The 12,890-nt window shown below is 49.0% G+C and overlaps 1 long non-coding RNA gene across 1 annotated transcript; it reads left to right on the top strand.

The window, feature by feature from the left end:
• Positions 1-241: 241 nt before the first annotated feature.
• LOC130197522 (uncharacterized) lies at positions 242-8,303 on the top strand. The gene is made up of 3 exons (XR_008832481.1): positions 242-918; positions 5,795-5,856; positions 6,982-8,303. It is a non-coding gene; the product is annotated as an uncharacterized LOC130197522 (long non-coding RNA).
• The last annotated feature ends 4,587 nt before the right edge of the window (positions 8,304-12,890 follow it).

The following is a 12,890-nucleotide window of genomic DNA, read 5'->3' as shown; positions in this document are numbered from 1 at the left end:
CCCTCCTGTCGGTCCGCTCCGTTTTTTCCTATTCCACGGGTACAAATGTAAATTTGAGCTGTGAGAAGCACATCGCCCGGGGGAAGCGTCGCTGCGAGAGAGACGACCTGAGTGTTACTACACCCTCCGTCGAGGACCCGACCTCTCCATACCTCCACAGTCACTCTCCGTCTCTAGATGTACGCTTAAAAATGTCAGAAATCAAGTCCAAATTGAGCAGAATCAGCTTTATTGACTGGAATCTGACTCCCGTTTCACTTACACTCGTCATACATAGGGAATTTACAAATGTACAAATAAAAGGAGGATTTTTTTTTTAAAATAACAACATGTATGTACAATGTAGAACAACAACAGGGGCAATGAATGTGGATGTGAGTGAAGTACGGACGTGTCTGATTGTTCATCTGAGTGACGGCCAGGGGGAAGAAGCTGTTCCTGTGTCTGCTGGTTTGGCCGTCTCATGTTCCAGAAACTGATGATTCAGCATAAGTGTGATAATCAATGTTTCTATGTTATTGACAAATACGCATATCGCTGCCCAGGGACAAACCGGTATCTTGGGCGTAGAGCAATATATGTAATATGTGATCACCCAGTCCTGTGATGTCGGAGGCTTTGTGTGTGAGCTGAGTCTCGGTGACGGGACGAAACGGATCCGTTGTGTTTATTGGTCACTATTTTTAGCCAAGTATTAACAGTAGCGCGGCGGTGTGTGTGGGGCGGACTCAAAATAGTGTGTGTGTGTGTTTCTGGCAGTGAGGAACACGTCACCCAGTGCAACACTGTGACTCACTGATGTATCTCCGGTAGTTTTCTGGACGGCGGGGCTTCGTGGCCGAGGGAACCGAGCCGCGGTGAGCTCTGACCACGCGGCCGCAGAGGCCCGGCGGCTCGGGGGCGACGGGCGATGTCACGGTAATTACAGCTCTCCGAGTAAGATGTATGTTGTGTGCAGGGGTCCTAATTACCATCCATGGGAGAGAAAGAGAGTGTGTGTGTGTGTGTGTGTGTATGTGTATGTGTGTGTGTCTGTGTGTGTGTGTGTCATAAGTGTATTCAACAGCGTGCCAGAGTAACTCAACCGCACTGTCCGCTGGCACCTGAGTCTCGGCTGACCAACTCTGCTGCATAAACAGTCCCACGCAAACACAACGCGCTCACACACGGATCCTTTTCTCTCTCTCTCTCTCTCTTCTCTCTCTGTCTGTCTGTCTCTCTCTCTCATTCTTTCTCTCTCTCTTTTCCTCCATCAACCAGATGGCTGACCCATCTGCTCCCCCCTCTTTCCCTCACTCTCCACCTCCGTCTCTCCTCCCTCCCTCAATCCCTCCCTCCCTCAGCGCTTTCCGTGGTGGAGATCCAAGTCCCTCCCTCCCTGGACCCTCACGTCGCCTCGGACGCCGTGCGCTCCCGGGGTATTGACTCTCTCCCCATCTTGTGTGTGTTTTGGTGCGCATCTGTTTGGCCGCGTTTTGAAGCCATCTCTCACGACGGCGCCTCTTGAAACACACTTTGCGTGTGTGTGTGTGTGTGTGTGTGTGTGTGTGTGTGTGTGCACATCTGCTTAGGTAGCCAAATGTGTCTGCACGTGTCTGCAGCCCACCCACCATCTGCTGTGTTCCTGCGTTTGGATGGCTGTTCTTTTGTGTGGCTGAATGTCGAGCTCTGCGTGTGTGAAGTGAACACGGGACGCTTCACTCGGCTTCTTCCTCTCCGGGCAGCGACGCCCATCTTCGCTCAGCCATTTTTAAAAGAACTCGGGTTTTTTGGCATCGTGTGTTTCGGGAAATACACAAATTCACTTTCTTGCCGAGGATGAGATTCACAGCGCGAAATCCACCTACAAATAAAAAAGCAAAGATTAAAAAACAATATGTTGTGGTTGTTTAAATTACTGAAGACATATTCTGTCGCGGTCCCAAAAGATTGTTTTCACATTAGGAGTTGTGTACGGATTAAAACAAACAAGACTCAAGGCGTTAATTAGCCCGCTACAATGGGACTGGTTTGCATCCTATTATTAGCGTAGATTTTTTGGTTTTGCTCATTAGTTAATTTTTGTCTTTTTCAACGCCTCCTTGTTTATCGTCGATTGCAAAACACAGAAGGGCAATGAGGCGCGAGGAGAGGAAGCATCGGGCCGCTGAGAGGTGATAATCTGAATAAACCAGCTGAAGAAACGTTGTTTACATTCTGGGGTTCGCTTCACCGAAGAGAAATAAAGAGAATCTGGGCATAAAGTTATAGATGGAGGCACGAGAAGCAAACAAGGCTGAGGCAAAGTGACCGGCTGCTTCTATCTTCACCTCCATTCAGCACCAAGGTCAGGCCACAAGGTAACGACACAAGGTCAGGCCACAAGGTAATGACACAAGGTCACGCCACAAGGTCACGGCATAAGGTCACGACACAAGGTCACGGCACAAGGTCACGGCATAAGGTCACGACACAAGGTCACGACACAAGGTCACGCCGTCTTTGTTGTTGTTTTCTTTACATCACAACACATACGGCTCATCAACAGAGATGTGTTGTGATATAGAGGGTAGTGATGTATTGTGGTATAGAGGGTAGTGATGTGTTGTGATATCGAGGTTAGTGATGTGTTGTGATATAGAGGTTAGTGATGTATTGTGATATAGAGGTTAGTGATGTGTTGTGATATAGAGGTTAGTGATGTATTGTGATATAGAGGTTAGTGATGTATTGTGATATAGAGGGTAGTGATGTGTTGTGATATAGAGGTTAGTGATGTGTTGTGATATAGAGGTTTGTGATGTATTGTGATATAGAGGTTAGTGATGTGTTGTGATATAGAGGTTAGTGATGTATTGTGGTATAGAGGGTAGTGATGTATTGTGATATAGAGGGTAGTGATGTATTGTGGTATAGAGGTTAGTGATGTGTTGTGATATAGAGGTTAGTGATGTGTTGTGGTATAGAGGGTAGTGATGTATTGTGATATAGAGGTTAGTGATGTGTTGTGATATAGAGGTTAGTGATGTATTGTGATATAGAGGTTAGTGATGTGTTGTGATATAGAGGGTAGTGATGTGTTGTGATATAGAGGGTAGTGATGTGTTGTGATATAGAGGTTAGTGATGTGTTGTGATATAGAGGGTAGTGATGTGTTGTGATATAGAGGGTAGCGATGTGTTGTGATATAGAGGGTAGCGATGTGTTGTGATATAGAGGGTAGTGATGTGTTGTGATATAGAGGGTAGTGATGTATTGTGATATAGAGGGTAGTGATATGTTGTGATATAGAGGGTAGTGATATGTTGTGGTATAGAGGGTAGTGATGTGTTGTGATATAGAGGGTAGTGATGTGTTGTGATATAGAGGGTAGTGATGTGTTGTGATATAGAGGGTAGTGATGTGTTGTGATATAGAGGGTAGTGATGTATTGTGGTATAGAGGGTAGTGATGTGTTGTGATATAGAGGGTAGTGATATGTTGTGATATAGAGGTTAGTGATGTGTTGTGATATAGAGGGTAGTGATGTGTTGTGATATAGAGGGTAGTGATGTGTTGTGATATAGAGGTTAGTGATGTGTTGTGATATAGAGGGTAGTGATGTATTGTGGTATAGAGGGTAGTGATGTGTTGTAATTTAGCTGCGAGGTGGATTTTACCTTCGGACGGAGCCAGAGAGCCGATTGACATCTCCATGTTTACTGTAAAGACGTGACGGCAGAATCAATCTTGTCAACTTATTTTCTGCAAGAATGCAAATAATGTCTGTTTTTGTCCCAAAATGTCAAACTACTGCCAAATTCTTTGATATCATCATAACATTATTTTTATTTTTTTATAAAACAAACACCAAGTGGATTACTAAGATGTGGAAGGCCAACGAGCCGCCAGGCGCGGGGAAAATACGGTAAACGTGCTACTCGAGGTTAGAGCGTGTAAAACCGCGATGTTTACAACGCGCAGCGTAGACATTTCATGATCACCAAGAATGAAGAAGCTACAGAAATGTGACGTAGGCTGTCGTGAACATTCCTCTCAGGGCGAGAGGCAGAGGCCTCCAGGGGGCCCAAGCCGCTGCACCACACACACACACACACACACACACACACGGACACACACACACACACACACAGGGACACACACACATTCCCCCCACGAGAATGTCCAGAAGCCGCCGCACGAGCCCCAGAGGGAGCCAGAGGAGCTTCAGACACATGTGGCCATGACGGGCACGCTGGACATTCACGCCAGACGCACGGAAACAGGCAAAAAGAATGGAAAAACTAACTTTTGACATTTTCAAAAAACAAGTTAAAACGGAAGAAGAACCACAAATAAAGGTAACCTTCAGCGGCTCAAAGCCCCGGCTCGTGTTTCATGTGCAGAGACGGTGATATTTGGCTTTGAGATGGAAGAGCGGCGTCACGATGTGTGATCACAGTCGTCTGAGGGAGAGGAGAGAGAGGAGAGAGAAGAGAGGGCGCGGTGACAGGGCAGTCCTCCAGAACGCCTGTTCAAATATTCAATAAGAGGACCGAAAAACAAACGTGAGAGCGCAGACTCAGCCGCTGCCGGTGGATCTCCGCCTGCATGCGGACGGATGGACGGATGGATGGGTGGATGGGTGGATGGATGGATGGATGGATGAGTGGATGGACGGATGGATGAGTGGATGGATGGATGGATGGATGCTGCACTGCACACTCGTTATTCGGGACCCACCTGGCGGAGGCGGCCTGCACCTGGAGACCTCAGGTGTGGCGAGACAATGCAGAGGAAGACGAGAGAGAGGGAGGGAAACAAGGGGGGCTCGGGGGTTGCCGTGGGAACCAGGCCAACTGAACTCAAGTGGAAGACCATCAGAAACCCCCAGAGACCCCCGACGCACGAGATGAAACCGCACGGAGAGAATCGGGGGCCCGGCGGTCCTTGATGCCGTACACGGCGTGCACAGATGCTACATGGCACTCGCACCAGATACAAACAAACCTCAGACCCCCCCCCCCCCACACACCCACACACACACACACATACACACTCTACAGGCGAAGACAAGTGAGCGAAATGCAACCCCCCCCCACCCCCCTACATGTTAACAAGTGTAGCAATGCTCCATCAATGCGGCTCCATCCGTCGCCACCAACTCTCCTCTGCGTCGCCTCGGCTGCTGCCTGGTGTCTCTGCAGCAGATGGCATGAGGAATGAGGAAAGAGAAATGAGGAATGAGGAAAGAGGAATGAGGAAATAGGAATGAGGCAATAGGAAATAATGAGGAGGAAAGAGGAATGAGGAAAGAGAAATGAGGAAAGAGAAATGAGGAAAGAGGAATGAGGAAAGAGAAATGAGGAAAGAGAAATGAGGAAAGAAGAAAGAGGAATGAGGCAATAGGAAATAATGAGGAGGAAAGAGAAATGAGGAAAGAGAAATGAGGAAAGAGAAATGAGGAAAGAAGAAAGAGGAATGAGGAAAGATAAATGAGAAATGAGGAAAGAGGAATGAGGAAAGAGGAAATAATGAGGAAAGAGAAATGAGGAAAGAGGAATGAGGAAAGAGAAAATAATGAGGAGGAAAGCGGAAAGAGGAAGGAGGAAAGACGAAAAAGGAAAGATGAAAGAGGGAAGAAGAAGGAGGTAAGAGGAAGGAGAAAAGAGGAAAGAAGGAGGAAAGAGGAAGGAAGAAAGAAGAAAGAGGAGCCATCGGGTTACTCTGCTTCACAAGGCCCGGGGTCAGATCTCCTGCCCCCCCCCCCCCCCCTTGTGTCATCATGTTGCGTTAACACAGCGTGTCTCTCTCTCTCTCTCTCTCTCTCTATCAGGACCAATTAGGCGGCAGGAGGGAAGCCCGAGCCGAGCTGAGGGAGCGATTATCCAGACTCAGGTGAGCAAACATGTTTTGTTTATTTAAGGCCATGGAAATCCGTGTGATATTAAGCGTGCGCGGCGAGAGGAGACGCAGCTTCTTCAAAGGCTCCACATTGAATGACAGGAACACGACACAATGACAACGCACAAGGTTACGCGACAGAAGGAGAGCGCGGCGCGGCGGCCGGGCGGAGTTACACTCGGCTGTGGAGGTGTGTGTGGGGGGCGTGGCTCAGGGAACAGGTGCCGGGAGGAGGCCTAATTGGCCTCAGCTGTGGGGAATCAGGTTGATTGTCTCTCTGCTATATAAGCTGCAGGGGAGAAGAAGAAGAGATAAAGTATCTTGTAGACGGTGCACTACGTGTCTTTATTCCTTGTTGCCGGGCAGATAAACAAGACCTGTTACAGAGCGCAGGAAAGAGTGTTTATCTGTTTTGGAAGAACATTTATTTATGAAGGGACAAACTATGCAAACACGAGTGTGAACCGCTCCGAGGTGAGAAAAACACGTTGATGTTTAATGTTCGGGGGACGGCGTGTAAACACACCTGAGCAGCTTTACAACGCTGCGTGGGCGAACAGGAGGACGCGGCAGTAAATATCCTCGCCAAGCGCCGGCAGACCCTCACGAAGCAATAAGAAAGCCCACCGCGGAATAGTTAGATGAAGGGGGATTGTAGTAACAAGCACTGTGGGGATTACAGGCACAGGCTACAGGCTTACTCTGGTATGTCTTAACAAGAGGAGGAAGAAGAGGAAGAAGAAGAAGAAGAGGGGAGGAAAGAAAGGATAGCAGAGCGGGCTCGGAGGAAATGGATGGGGCGGTGAGGGAAACGGCTCACGGAGCATTTTAACATCGGCATCCGGTGGAGACCAGACAACTCCGTACGCTCGAGATCAAACGCTATACTGATAACAACCCGAGCTGTTTTGTAAAAGAAGAAGAAGTTGAAAGTGTGAACGTTTTTTCTCTCAATAAACATCAAACACAGCCCCCTGCAGTCCACGAGGGCTGCCGTCGGAGGAGTAATTGGTATCTCTGCGTCCCCTGAATGCAACATGTCGGTGTGTAATGGTGAGAGCAGACAGAAGCTGCTCCAGACACACGCTTTGCTTTTGATGTTACACCTTTTTTTTGCAGGGTCTTGATCTGATGAACAGAAACAAGAAAAAGACGCCCGGTCGAACAAATAAATAACCCCAGAATTATTTTTTAAAAGGGCCTTTTATTTCGCCTTTTTCCCACACGGCCGACAGTTGGATGAATCGGAGCAGGACGGGCGGAGCAGGTGGAACTAATCGCTTTAACCACGTGTCTTCTCCATGGCGGCGTCCCGCTGAGCCGCCGGCGTCGCACACTCCCAGGACCCTGGAACTGGCACGCCTGAATGGAAGGCGGCTATTATTCGTGTTATTTGGTTACACCTGTGCTTTCCCCGTCAAAGAGACGAAGAGCCTCCAGACGGGCTGGACGTTGTCACGCAGGCGAACCGGCGCGGCGTTGACAGCTGCGTGCCGTTTATGTCTTCCAGTTGGGCACCGACGCATTGAAAGGAAAATTCAATTTTTCAATTCAGTGTATTTGTATAGCCCAATTTCACAAATTACTAATTTGTCTCTGAGTGCTTTACAATCTGCACATATAGACATCCCTGACCTTTGACCTCACATCGGATCAGGAAAAACTCCCAAATAACCCCTCTAGGGGGAAAAAAGGGAAGAAACCTTCAGGAGAGCAACAGAGGAGGATCCCTCTCCAGGATGGACAGAACAATAGATGTCATGTGTACAGAGGGACAGATTTAGAGTTAAAATACATTCAATGAATATGACAGTGTATGAATAGTTCATAGTAGGCATATTCCATGATGGAGACCTCCACGATCCATCAGGCAGATGGCGGTAGAGAGGCGGAGTGGGCGGAGTCTCAACAGGGCAGTGGCGTAGTCAGTAGCAGGAATTCCACGACCCAGACCTCGATGATCCATCAGCAGATAGGATCTATACCGTCTCATAGAGTCCGATGACCCCATGAGACGTGAAGTCAAAAGGACTCCGGGGAGAAAGCAGTTAGTAACGTGTGATTGAGAGATGGAAATTCATCCTTAAGGAGAGAAAAGAGGAGATAGGTACTCAGTGCATCCTAAACGTCCCCCGGCAGCTATAAGCCTATAGCAGCATATCAAGGGGCTGGACCAGGAATTACCAGGAAAATGAAGCCATTGACGCTGTAATTAGCTACGACTGTGCTTTTTATGCTATTGACAACATCCACAGGGGTGTGTGTGTGTGTGTGTGTGTCAAGTCTCGGCTGGTTTTTTACCTTGAAGCTGCTCTAAACAGTAGTTTCGCACCAACAAAGGCTCAAATGAGTGTGTGTAATGTGAAAGAACTGACCCCTGCTAAGCCCCGCCCCCTCCGTCAAGGTTGCAGAGCTGTCACTAACTGCACCCCCTGAATAAAGATCACATTTCTGTTAGCTCACCAAATAAATATTTATATACATTTATATATATATATTTATATGTATATAAATATGTATATATATATTTTATGTATATTTATGTGTCTATAGATATTGGAGGGTGGAAGGAGATACATTTTTATATATATATATAAATAAACATTGATCTCCTTCCACCCTCTCCGGGTAACGAGTGTCATCGTTCGATGCGTTTTCCCCTCCCAAAGCGTGTGGCTTCGCGCTCGTTAGATGCAACAGGTTCTTCATAAACCTTTAGGAACGGATCGTTAAATCCTTGGCCAGGTTCAGGCAACCGAACCACTCGGTCGGGTTCAGGAACAGATCGTAGTTCGGGTTAAAACAACCACGGGGGTGCCGCAAATAATGAGGCAACTATAAAGGAAACAAGAGGAGCTGCTCATACTTTGGGAAGAAAAACAAAAATAGCAGATGATGAGTAGAAAAGGCTCCAGGAGAACAGCGAGAAATAAACATCTAAAACTCGTGTTGTTTTTCTGAAGGTTTAATTAGCGATACATTTATGTGAAGTGGCTCGCGGTTCCTCCTTCAAAGAGCCGAAACGGCCGACTGCGGCGCGCGTGGAGCCGAAGGCCCGCTGAGGGCCCTCCGTCAGGTGGAAGGAGCTCATCAGCTCGGCCGCCTGCCGGGTAAGAAGCTGCCGGAAGGAGAAACCTGCAGGCGGTTTGCCCCCCCCCCCCTGCTGTGACGGGCGTCGTCCCATCAACCCTCAACTCAAAGTCACCTTGCTTTTGACCCCCCATCTCCCATCAAGAGCCCCGTGGACCACCGAGGCAGACAGCGTCTCCTCAGAGTCTGCTGGGCTGAGTTTAATAATAAAAAAGAGAGTAAATTGCGCAGCAGACGACGGAGCTGTCATGTTGTCGACATCACAGCTGCAGCTCGTGGAGACGTGTTCTCTCTCTCCAGGTTTGATTGTGTTTTCTGTCATCGACGTGATCGCGGGGCCGACTCGCCCCGCCCCCTCACCCGATGTGCAGCTGTGCCGTCTTCACGCAGCCGCCGTGGATACACAACGACGTCTCACGATGTGGCCGTGTCGAAATAAAGTTAGAAGGAAAGGTTCGAATTGCAGAAATGATGATGAGGAAGGGATAGGAGAGGAGGAGGAGAAGAAAAAGGAGTAGAAGAAGGAGGAGGAGGATAAGGAGATGGAGAAGAAAAGGGAGTAGAAGAAGAAGTAGAACACGAAGGAGTAGGAGAAGAAGAAAAAGGAGAACAAGAAGGAGTAGGAGAAGTAGAAGGAGGAAGAGGAGGAGGATAAGGATAAGAACAAGAAGAAGTAGAAGAAAAAGGAGTAGGAGAAGAAGAATGAGTAGGAGGAGGAGAAGAAACCCAGAATGGAGTAGGAGAAGAAGAAGAAGTAGAAGAAGAAGAAAAAGGAGTAGGAGAAGAAGAAAAAGGAGAACAAGAAGGAGTAGGAGAAGTAGAAGGAGGAAGAGGAGGAGGATAAGGATAAGAAAGAAGAAGTAGAAGAAAAGTAGGAGAAGAAGAATGAGTAGGAGGAGAAGAAACCCAGAAAGGAGTAGGAGAAGAAGAAGAAGTAGAAGAAGAAGAAAAAGGAGTAGGAGAAGAAGAAGTAGAAGGAGGAGGATAAGTAGAAGAAGAAGAAAAAGGAGTAGGAGAAGTAGAAGGAGGAGGATAAGTAGAGGAAGAAAAAGGAGTAGGAGAAGAAGAAGTAGAAGGAGGAGGATAAGTAGAAGAGGAAGAAAAAGGAGTAGGAGAAGAAGAAGTAGAAGGAGGAGGATAAGTAGAAGAAGAAGAAAAAGGAGTAGGAGAAGAAGAAAGAGGAGGGTGGAAGTATAGAAGGAGGATAAGTAGAAGAAGAACGAGAAGAAGAAAGAGGAGGGTGGAAGTATAGAAGGAGGATAAGTAGAAGAAGAACGAGAAGAAGAAAGAGGAGGGTGGAAGTATAGAAGGAGGATAAGTAGAAGAAGAACGAGAAGGAGAAAAGAGAAGAAGAAGAAGAAGATACTGTTGCAGCTCTGTGACGGTGTGTTTTCACAGAGCAGGATGTGGGGCTTTGTGGGGAGGAGCCGCCCCTCCGGGCCGCTCGCTTACGGAGCAACGGAGCGCTTCACCTCGCGTGCGTCTCGTTTCCCAGGGAGCATTTCTTGGGTAGGAAGTCGTTCCGATGGGAACCGTTACCAGAGCGGCCGGCCGATAATTCAGTGTAACCAAGACAGCCGGGTTTTTTTTATCGCTTTCTGGAGCACAACAACAACAAAACGACAGCGTGCCGCTACGCTGTGATGGGCTGACCCTTTGATAACCGGTCACATCCGGTTTGTTGCTGCTCGGCGGGCGGTACGGACCGGTGCGTCGTCCAAACCCGTGTTTCTGTTTCTGTATTTTCAAACGCGCGCCGAGATCTGGGCAACGAATCAAAGACGCGAGGGGCGAAAGTCTGGGGGAACCTTTTTGTAAAATGATGCACGACATTTATTTTGAATATTTCCGTTTGATGAAACGGGGTCTTTAACTATTTAACTCTGTGAATACAGTCGTTTTCACGCGGAGCGATACAGAATATATGACGCCGTCAGATAGTAAAAAATATGAACTTTTTATCCTTTAAGGGGGAATCGAATGAGTTCACACGTCAAAGGCTTCGTCCTTCTTTTTTTGGAGGGAGAGGGAGTTCAATGCGTGGAAGAAAGCTCAAGAGGGAGCTGCGTGTTATCCGTTAAAGAACCTCGAGTGATGTCACATGAGTCGGATTGAGATAACCGACACGTAAACAGCGGCAAACGGGACGACAGCAGCGCGTGGAGGGTAATAATGATACATTCTAATGATTACTATTCATAATCTGTCATGGGGAGGACACGGAGAAGTTGTCTGATACGAACTTCAAAGATGGTAAACGGTTCAAATCTGTGGCAGGAACAACGGGGGAGGGGGCAGGGGGGGGGGATGCTCGAGAAGAGAATCGGCTCGGCAAATAAACATTCATTTTCTCCACCGCGGTGCGTACACGAAAACATCACAGGCTGAAGTACACAAAGGAGGCCGGCCGCTGGGCACTCAAGGCTTTGGCTCTCAAGCTGTCAAGAAGTAGAAGAAGAAAAACACGACACAATAGGGCATGAGAGAAGAAAAGGATGACGAGATAGTGGGGCGCACCGAAAGAGAGGCGGTTGAAGTTATTAAAAAAACCGGAAAAGGTACAACAAGTCCCCGTATCGACCGGCGACGCCGGCGCTCATTTTTACAAATGGCGATTCATAGCAGAGTCCTGATGTCTAATTAAACTGCCAAGTTCCCCGATGTCGTCCATTAGCTTCTCCTTCTTCTCGCCGGACACCCTCGACTCTGTCATTCCCGCGGCGGCGGTGACAACCCGGGCTACTGTTGGCGGTCGGAGAAGCCGAACTCCCCGAGGGGTCGTTACTCACGCCCGCCGTCGGTCTCGGCTCCGGAAGAGAAAGTCATGAATGATTCCTCTCACACGCGATTCCCATTGACAGAGCCGAGTGTCAAGCACTTTTTTTTCGGAGGCCATCCCGGCCCCGGCCCCCCCCCCCCCATCCCCCTCATGCCCCTCGATTCAGCTCCGTCACGTCCGGCCCCCGTGAGGATCATCCACCAGTCCGCTCTGTCATTACCCGCACGGCTCCGCAGCTGAATCACAATTGCAGAGTCGGTGAGGAGCCAGGAAGCTGAGGGGGCCGAGCCGGGGTCACGAGCTCGGGGGAGGGTAATTAATGCCTCCATTTCCCCCCGTCGGTCTCTTCAGGGGACGTGGCATCAGAGAGCGATCGGGCCCGGAGAGGATGTCGGGTAACGGGCCGGGGGCACCACAGGAGGGGGATGACGTCAACGTGGGAAGCGTAGGGGGTGAGAATAAAGGGATGGATCTACAGGAGGGAGGGGGCGGGGCTATGAGCCTGATGGGTCTTCTTCCTGTCCTCTGCCCTGAGTGACACGAGACACCAGGAGAACAACAAACACACTGCGGTGGTGGACGACTTGTCCGGTCCCAAATATTGTGAGGCGGAGGCATCGAGGGAGGAAGGGAAGGGACGCGGCGTCTCACAGAGCCGACGCACAACCTCCACGACACACACAACCTCCACGACACACACACACACACAACCTCCAGAACACACACACACACACAACCTCCACGACACACACACAACCTCCACGGCACACACACACAACCTCCACGACACACACACAACCTCCAGAACACACACACACACACAACCTCCACGACACACACACAACCTCCACGGCACACACACACAACCTCCACGACACACACACACACAACCTCCACGACACACACACACACACAACGACACACACTCAACCTCCACGACACACACACAACCTCCACGACACACACACAACCTCCACGACACACACTCACACAACCTCCACGACACACACACACACAACGACACACACACAACCTCCACGACACACACACACACAACCTCCACGACACACACACAACCTCCACGGCACACACACACAACCACATATATATATAGACACACACAAAGCCAGAGCACATGGGGGTCAGTGGAGTGACCGCG

The sequence above is a fragment of the Pseudoliparis swirei genome, chromosome 8, assembly GCF_029220125.1.
Source record: "Pseudoliparis swirei isolate HS2019 ecotype Mariana Trench chromosome 8, NWPU_hadal_v1, whole genome shotgun sequence".
NCBI lineage: Eukaryota > Metazoa > Chordata > Actinopteri > Perciformes > Liparidae > Pseudoliparis > Pseudoliparis swirei.
Note: the sequence above shows the minus strand (reverse complement) of the source record. Positions and strands in the feature narration are given on the sequence as shown.